Source organism: Lithobates pipiens, unplaced genomic scaffold (genome assembly GCF_037356315.1).
Source record: "Lithobates pipiens isolate NorthernLeopardFrog02 unplaced genomic scaffold, aLitPip1_a1.2 Scaffold_25, whole genome shotgun sequence".
NCBI lineage: Eukaryota > Metazoa > Chordata > Amphibia > Anura > Ranidae > Lithobates > Lithobates pipiens.
Genome location: NW_027507787.1, coordinates 84,803,938 through 84,812,887, shown reverse-complemented (window position 1 = coordinate 84,812,887; position 8,950 = coordinate 84,803,938). Strand labels below are relative to the sequence as shown.

Sequence of the window (8,950 nt, the reverse complement as noted above, 5' to 3'; positions counted from 1 at the left end):
TCAGGTCCGATTTCAGTCCAAATTTTTGACTAAATTCAGACCTGAAATGGACCAGAAGACGCACAAGACTGTACAATTCGCTCTGGAGCCACTCCGGAGATGTGTGAACCGGCTCCATAGAGAGCTGGTCACAATCTCCTGACATGCGAATTGGATGCAGGGAAACATGCATCCAATTCGCAATAATGTGAACCGAGCCTCAGACTTCAGGTATAAATCCACTTCCCCAGATATGCTTGTGATTGGGAAACTATTACTCTGAATACATTAATAATGACAATAAGCTAATGTCATAAGCCAAAGTTAATTTTTAAATTGTGTGTTTTAAACACAGACAGGTTTATGACCAGGCTTGTTAACTTTTGGATGACTAAATGTACAGTTAATTAGACACACATTTTTGAAAAATTTAAATTTTTTTGTTTAATCCATTTTTTTCTCATAGATATGATAAGGTTTGTTAGATGAAAACCTTTTACTGCCCTAAAAGTATAGTTCAACATCACCAAAATACCATAAGGACATTTATAAAATATTGATGCTGTGTATAAAAAACACAATGGGGGAGATTTACTAAAACTGGTGCACACAGAATTCAGAACAGCTCTGCATAGTAACTAATCGATGTCTAGGTTTTCTTATTAAAGATTAATTGAACACGGTGAACTTAGAAGCAGTTTTAGTAAATTTCCCCCAATACAGCCATTGTCATCAATCTGCAATTGAATGTGAAAATATTTCCTTTCTATTTTTTTTAAACCTCCAAATATTATATTAGTATGTTTGATGTGCCCAACAAGTGATTAAATGCAAAAACATATCAGTTGCAAAGATTTTATTGAGCAGGGTCATTTAACCAGCGACAAAAGATTTAAGATTTAAAAGTGTACAATGAGAGGAGTGCGGTTTATTTTGCAGAGAAGTAAATGAGTAGATCAGATTATAGGCACAACCATGATGTCTTCATTTATCACAGCAGATATGTCCTTGGCCATGGCAAGGATCACAAGGATCAGGACAGCAGGGAACAACACAAGGGTTGCATGGATTGCATGGATCTGCCAAGAAAAAAAACCTTCATTAGTCATATATTACATCCTAACCCTTTCATGACCAGAGGCCATTTAAAGCATACATGCTCAGAATTAATTAAGCATCATTAGTATGTATTGGTTCTCTTGACCGTAACTACCTGAATAATTTTTTAATTGTTTAAAAACCTATTACATGACCTGTTTTAATAAATACTTTGCTCTAAATTTATTATATGATGATAAATTGACAATAGACACATATGTTGAAAAGAATAATGTTTAGTTATTTTCCATAGTAGTTTTTAATTAAACGGTTTAGAATGAGAAGAGAGAGAGAGAAATGGAGAGAGAAACACAGTACCTTCTGCAGGATAAGGAAGTTTTAAACTTCCAGTGACCACTATGATTGGCTGTCATAATGATCACATGATGAAAAAACCTTACTAATTGGTTCCTGATCATTTTAAGCCTTGTTTACATTTGCATTTGGCAGATGGTAAAAATGTGTGGCTTAGGTGCATTTTTACTGCCCATTCGATGTTTACACAAGCAAAAATGATATACCTGAAATGGTTGTGCTTCTATCGTGCAATGCACAGAGCTGGTGTGGGGTTTTTAGGGGTTAAAACAGGCACTGAGGAGGTGACAAAACATCTCCTAGCTATCCACCATGATCTGATCTTTGAGAGCCAAACTGTGTGCAAACACAGTCTGAGACCTGTGGCTGTAATAAGTCCCAGAATTGGGAGTGGTGCACTCCTAGTTCACAGCTGCAATATAGATTAACATTATCATTTTCATGGTAAGGATAGCTGAGGATCTACACATTTATCTACAGACTGTAGATGAAGAGTGCATAAGCAACATATATGTGATTAGCAAATGCATATCATTTACAGAGGTTTGCAAAACAATTAATATTACAGTCCTCTTATTGCTATTACTCCTCTTACCTTGGTGGTGAGCATGGACGGTGCCATGGTGATGATGGTGAGGCTTACATGCTGAAGAAATACAAACATATATTAAAGAAGAATACCAGACAACTGAAATGAATCAAATAACATTTAATGCTATCAGCCAAATATCAAAACCACAGTTAAATCTGCATCATTTGTATTTTCCCTGGATTGAATTTGAGTTGATCATGTTCCTCTCAGTGGTATTACGATCACCATGACAGGATTGTCTTGTGCGACTAACTTTTTTGCTCTTAGGAACAGGAAGGAAATCAGAAAACCTGACCTTACTTTCCCAGGTTTGAGGCATATAGTAGACTTAAGTCAGATATGCTGCACATCAAGTCATATGTTTATTTCATATCAGACCTCTGCAATCTAATTCCTCTTCCAACTTAATTTTCCATGGTATGATATTGTAAGGCATGTAACCGAACATACAAAATATAATCAGTTTTTTCTGGAGATAAAACATTTTGCTCAAAACTTAACACCAGGTTTACTTTTACTTTAAATAGCTTGTTTGGGCCAACAGACGGAAAATCCCAATACCACTGCAGGAACACAATGCTGTATACTGTATGTATCTGATGCTAAATACAGCTTATACAGCGCTGACAGCAGTCACATCAAGTACTAGTGGAAATAGTTTGTTTGGGCCAACTCATTTGTGTATTTAATATAAAAGTAAACCTACATTCAGGTTATTTAAAAGAATACAAGTCCAGCTAAAATTAAATTACAGTTATATAAGATAACTTATAACTGACCTACATGCCTACCCAAACATCTTTAGCAGGAAACTATAAGAAATACATATATTTAACGGTGGAAGGAGTCCATACAACATTTCTACATTTATTTATGTACAGTATAAAAACGATGTTCATCAACACAACACTTACGGTCTTGGCATGGATCTTTGCAGACTACTACGTTTTGGCAAGGGTTGCATGGATCTTGGCATTGGATCTTCTGGGCAACACATTTTCCTTTGATTCCAGACATATCTGCTTTTAAGTTTGGTTTCCTTCTTAGATAATTCAGAGGAGATTTTTTAGTTGTTTGAATAATGTATGAGGACACCTTTTTATATATACTGTAAGTGGAGGTGGAATTAGAACACATTTCTCCATTGGCTGGTCATAACAGATTTACAAGGTGTTTCAACACTATCTTATCATTTACTAATTTCTTAGATTTGTATTACTCATTTCTTAGATTTGTATTTAGTACTTTGCTAATAATTTACCTACACTCTATGATTTCAACTTTTTAATTGTTTTTTTAATTCCCTTTTAATTGTGTTATATACTGATGCACAGTTTTAATTGGGATTACACGTTAGGGTGCAGATTGAAAAATTGTAGCATTAGTCATTTTTTTATTGCAGCATGTTGCTCATATTAAAACGTGCGATATTATTTAAAAGTTAAACATGTTTGCATATGGGGTATTGAGTTTTCAGAAGTAGGGATGGCCGAACGGTTCGCCCGGAGGTTGGTTCGCGGCGAATTACGGCTGTTCGCGGTCCGCCCGAGCGGCGGACTATTGCCGCTGTTTGCCCGGCGGACTTACGTGTTTACTGTGTAAAAGAACTTTGACCTATGATGACACATCCATCATGTGGTACAGGACAGCCAATTGAGACATTAAAGCACATGGACACTTGGACATTCCCCCTAACTTATAAATAGACCCAATCCGGCAGCCAATTTACATTCTTTCGTATGTCACTATAGGGAGAGGTTGCTGTTTGGAGCAGGGAGAGACTGCAGTGACCCAAATCGCTAGCTATTAGGTCCACAAAAGTTCTTTTAAGGACTGGTATGGTATAGGTGTAGTTCAGGATATAGGTTTGAGGTACTGCTATTCAAGTCATTGTTGCAGCAGCCTGTCTTTTGTCAGTGCAGAGAGGGACAGGACGCTGTGTGCAGCAGGAACAGTCAGTTTAGTCATTAGCTGTTACTATTAGGTCCACAAAAGTCCTTTTCAGGACTGGTATGGTAAAGTAGTACAGGATATAGTTTTGAGTGCTATTCAAGTTATTGTTGCAGCAGCCTGTGTTTTGTCAGTTTAAATAGGGACCGACAGGAAGCTGTGTGTGGCAGTGAGGGACAGTCAGTTTAATCAGTAGCTGTTATTCTTAGGTCCACAAAGGTTCTTTTCAGGACTGGTATGGTAATAGGGTTGTACACGTATAATATTCTTTCTTCCAAATATAGAAAGAATATTATACTTGACTGCTGCCCTTCTGCTGCAGTAGTCCTTTATGAGTATAGGGACTGAGGTACAGTCTGCTAATCACAACCTACTAGTTGCACAAAGGTCCTTCTAAGGACTGGTAAGGTATAGTGTACTAGAGTATATAGGGTTGAGTGAGATGCAGTCTGCTAATCCTTAAGGACTGGTATAGGTCCACAATATATAGGGTTGAGGTGCACTACTGCTGACTGCTGCCCAATTCTGCAGCAGTCCTTTATCAGTATAGGGACTGAGGTACAGTCTGCTAATCACAACCTACTAGTTCCACAAAGGTCCCTATAAGGACTGGTAAGGTATAGTGTACTAGAGTATATAGGGTTGAGTGAGGTACAGTCTGCTAATCCTTAAGGACTGGTATAGGTCCACAATATATAGGGTTGAGGTGCACTACTGCTGACTGCTGCCCAATTCTGCAGCAGTCCTTAATGAGTATAGGGACTGAGGTACAGTCTGCTAATCACAACCTACTAGTTGCACAAAGGTCCTTCTAAGGACTGGTAAGGTATAGATTACTAGAGTATATAGGGTTGAGTGAGGTACAGTCTGCTAATCCTTAAGGACTGTTATAGGTCCACAATATATAGGGTTGAGGTGCACTACTGCTGACTGCTGCCCTATTCTGCAGCAGTCCTTTATGAGTATAGGGACTGAGCTACAGTCTGCTAATCACAACCTACTAGTTCCACAAAGGTCCTTATAAGGACTGGTAAGGTATAGTGTACTACAGTATATAGGGTTGAGTGAGGTACAGTCTGCTAATCCTTAAGGACTGGTATAGGTCCACAATATATAGAGTTGAGGTGCACTACTGCTGACTGCTGCCCAATTCTGCAGCAGTCCTTTATCAGTATAGGGACTGAGGTATAGTCTGCTAATCACAACCTACTAGTTGCACAAAGGTCCTTATAAGGACTGGTAAGGTATAGCGTACTACAGATTTATTGAGTGGTAGTGAGGGGGGTGTGGCCGGATGGAGGTGGGTGTGAGCGAGTGAGAGGGAGCGAGAGTGAGTGCCCGTGCTCCCTGCCTCCGCCATGAGATTAGAGGAATGTAAGTCGCCTCCCCCTGCTGTGGCTCCGTGCTGAGCGCCTGGTCCGGGAAAGCGCTTGTCATCCTCACTCTTTCACTGTCGGCCAACGCTGTCGGAATTTGCCGAGATTATCCGAGCAGGGTCTCGCGGACGGCTCGGGATATCGCGAGACCTCGATAGGAGATCTGAAGCTGTAGGATTCCATGCGACGCTGCACGAGGATATGCAGAGGAAGCTCCGTGGCCGACCCAGACCGATATAAGACTACTGACGGTATTCGGTAGAGTATACCATCCCTGTCAACTAATAGTAATCCCTGCTCTGGAATCTTGAGGTATGCTGTATAGCCCAGTGGGTCTGTTGAAAGGCAGTGGAGAAACCGGACAGGACCTGTATGCTTAAAGTCTTAAGAATAGATATTGTGGGCTTGCTAAAGATAGATAGCACGGAAGCACATTGGTATCCCCTGTTTTGATGGAATGCTTGTTCTCCCCCCCCTGTTTCTTGAATTCTCGAACATAACCAGTGTATGACTCCGGCATTGTGTGGCTAATAGACTGGCCGATTTCTCTTCTCCAAGTGCCCTTAGTCAAAAATGGGCTTTTTTTTGAAGGGGCTGGACTAAGGCCGCGTACACACGCGCGGACTGTTTGCCCAACCTTGTTCGTCAAACAGTTTCGGCAAACAGTCCGCTCAAAATTTGCATGAGCGGACTTGCCCACACACGAGCGGACTGTTTGACGAACAAGGTTGGGCAAACAGTTCGCTCAACTTTTGAAATGAACGGACTCGCCCACGTAAGGAGGAGGCAAATCCGCCCATTTCGAGCGCGTGTACAGGTAGGCGGGGCCCGCGAAGGAGACGTCGCGGGCTCCGCCGCCTGGAATGGGCTTAAAGGGGAACCCCAACGCCGAAAAAAATCGGCGTGGGGGTTTCCCCCAAAGTCCACACCAGACCCTTGTCCGAGCACGCTACCCGGCCGGCCAGGAAAGGGGGGCGAGCGAGCGCGCCCCCCCTCCTGAGCCGTACCAGGCCGCGTGCCCTTAACATGGGGGGTGCCTTGGGGAAGGGGGGGCCGCGCGGCCCCCCCACCCCAAAGCACCTTGTCCCCATGTTGATGAGGACAAGGGCCTCTTCCCGACAACCCTGGCCGTTGGTTGTCGGGGTCTGCGGGCGGGGGGCTTATCGGAATCCGGGAGCCCCCTTTAAGAAGGGGGCCCCGGATACCGGCCCCCCACCCTATGTGAATGAGTATGGGGTACAATGTACCCCTACCCATTCACCTGTGAAATAAAGTACAAAAAAAAACACAACACAGGGGAAAAAAATATTTTATTGCACAGCCGGGGGTCTTCCGTCTTCGGGGGTCTTCTCGCCGGACTCCTCCGCTATGTGTGTGTAGCTCTTTTGCTAGCGGAGGAGTCCGGCTTTCTTCCTCCCCGCCGCCGGCCTCTTCTCCCGACTTCGGGGGTCTTGTCCCCCTCTTCGGTTCTTCTGCCGGGCCACCGCGCCTGGTCCGGTGGCCCGGTCTTCTGTCGCCGTCTTCCGTTCTTCTGTCGCCGCCTTCGGTTCTTCTGCCGGGCCACCGCGCCTTCTTGTAGCTCTTTTACAGGCGGTGGCCCGGTCTTCTGTCGCCGCCGACTTCCGTTCTTGTTCTTGTTCTTCTTCTTGTTCTTCTTCTTCTTCTTCTCCTGGAGATGTTGACTCGACGAGCTCTCCGGCCGGAATGCCAGGGACACGCTCCGCTGCCACTTATATAGTGACAATGGGGCGGTGTCACATGGTATATGTCACATGGGTTGGTCACATGGGTTGATGTCACATGGGGACTATGACATTGTAAGGGGGCGGGGTCACCATGTGACCAACCCATGTGACATATACCATGTGACCCCGCCCCATTGTCACTATATAAGTGACCGCACAGCGCGGCTCTGGCATTCCGGCCGGAGGGAGCGACGTGTCAACATCTCCTGGAGAAGAACAAGAAGAAGAAGAAGAAGAAAAAGAACACGAACGGAAGTCGGCGGCGACAGAAGACCGGGCCACCGCCTGTAAAAGAGCTACAAGAAGGCGCGGTGGCCCGGCAGAAGAACCGAAGGCGGCGACAGAAGAACGGAAGACGGCGACAGAAGACCGGGCCACCGGACCAGGCGCGGTGGCCCGGCAGAAGAACCGAAGAGGGGGACAAGACCCCCGAAGTCGGGAGAAGAGGCCGGCGGCGGGGAGGAAGAAAGCCGGACTCCTCCGCTAGCAAAAGAGCTACACACACATAGCGGAGGAGTCCGGCGAGAAGACCCCCGAAGACGGAAGACCCCCGGCTGTGCAATAAAATATTTTTTTCCCCTGTGTTGTGTTTTTTTTTGTACTTTATTTCACAGGTGAATGGGTAGGGGTACATTGTACCCCATACTCATTCACATAGGGTGGGGGGCCGGTATCCGGGGCCCCCTTCTTAAAGGGGGCTCCCGGATTCCGATAAGCCCCCCGCCCGCAGACCCCGACAACCAACGGCCAGGGTTGTCGGGAAGAGGCCCTTGTCCTCATCAACATGGGGACAAGGTGCTTTGGGGTGGGGGGGCCGCGCGGCCCCCCCTTCCCCAAGGCACCCCCCATGTTAAGGGCACGCGGCCTGGTACGGCTCAGGAGGGGGGGCGCGCTCGCTCGCCCCCCTTTCCTGGCCGGCCGGGTAGCGTGCTCGGACAAGGGTCTGGTGTGGACTTTGGGGGAATCCCCACGCCGATTTTTTTCGGCGTTGGGGTTCCCCTTTAAGCCCATTCCAGGCGGCGGAGCCCGTGACGTCTCTTTCGCGGGCCCCGCCTACCTTCACACGCGCTCGAAATGGGCGGACTTTCCGAGCGGGAACAGTCCGCTCATTTCGAAAGTACAGCGGACAGGCCCACACACGGGCGGACTGTTCGCTCAAACACAGTTTCAGCGGACAGTTTTTCGGAATTTCCGAAAGACTTTGTCCGTCCAACTGTCCGCTGAAACTGTCCGCTGAAAGCCCACACACGAGCGGACTGTCCGCCCAAACACTGTTCAGCAGACAAGGTTGGGCGAACAGTCCGCCCGTGTGTACGCGGCCTTAGTGAGATAAGCTATCATATAACTATCCCCTACTGGCTCAGCGTCTTTCTTTTCTATGCAAACGCTACCATGCTTAGCAAAAGAGCTGCGGAGGACATGTCACATGGGGAGGGGAATCAAAAAACGCGCACTGCTAAGGAAAAATTAAATCAAGCCTCTGCGGCCTCAAGACTTGAGCGCTTTGCACATGCGACTTCTCCAGGCAGGAAAACACAACATCATCCGCCAGGACAACTTAAAATGCAGGGGACATTGGGGGATAGGAGAAGTGTGGGTCATTTGGCATCAGATCCTGGTACCCTACCTCTAGGAGGGGGGGTAGGTGAGTTACTTCAGGAGGAAAACAAGATGACCCAAAGATCTGCAGGGGGCGGTGAACCTACCCTACGAGAGATACTGCTGGCGGTCAATGAGTGCAAGAATTCTATCTTTGGCCTTGATAGTCAATTAAAAAATATCCAAAATGAACTACACTCCATGAGCCAACTATTAAGTAATACCATTGATAGAACAAATGCCTTAGAGGGAAGATTAAGTATGGTGGAGGATGAGTTATCCCCCCTACAGGAAAA

At 45.7% G+C, this 8,950-nt stretch overlaps 1 long non-coding RNA gene across 1 annotated transcript; it reads right to left on the bottom strand.

Moving 5' to 3' along the window:
* Positions 1–829: 829 nt before the first annotated feature.
* LOC143929900 (uncharacterized) lies at positions 830–3,042 on the bottom strand. Its single transcript, XR_013262633.1, has 3 exons — positions 2,899–3,042; positions 1,988–2,038; positions 830–1,058 (listed from the first exon to the last, which is right to left on the bottom strand). It is a non-coding gene; the product is annotated as an uncharacterized LOC143929900 (long non-coding RNA).
* Between the last annotated feature and the right edge of the window lie 5,908 nt (positions 3,043–8,950).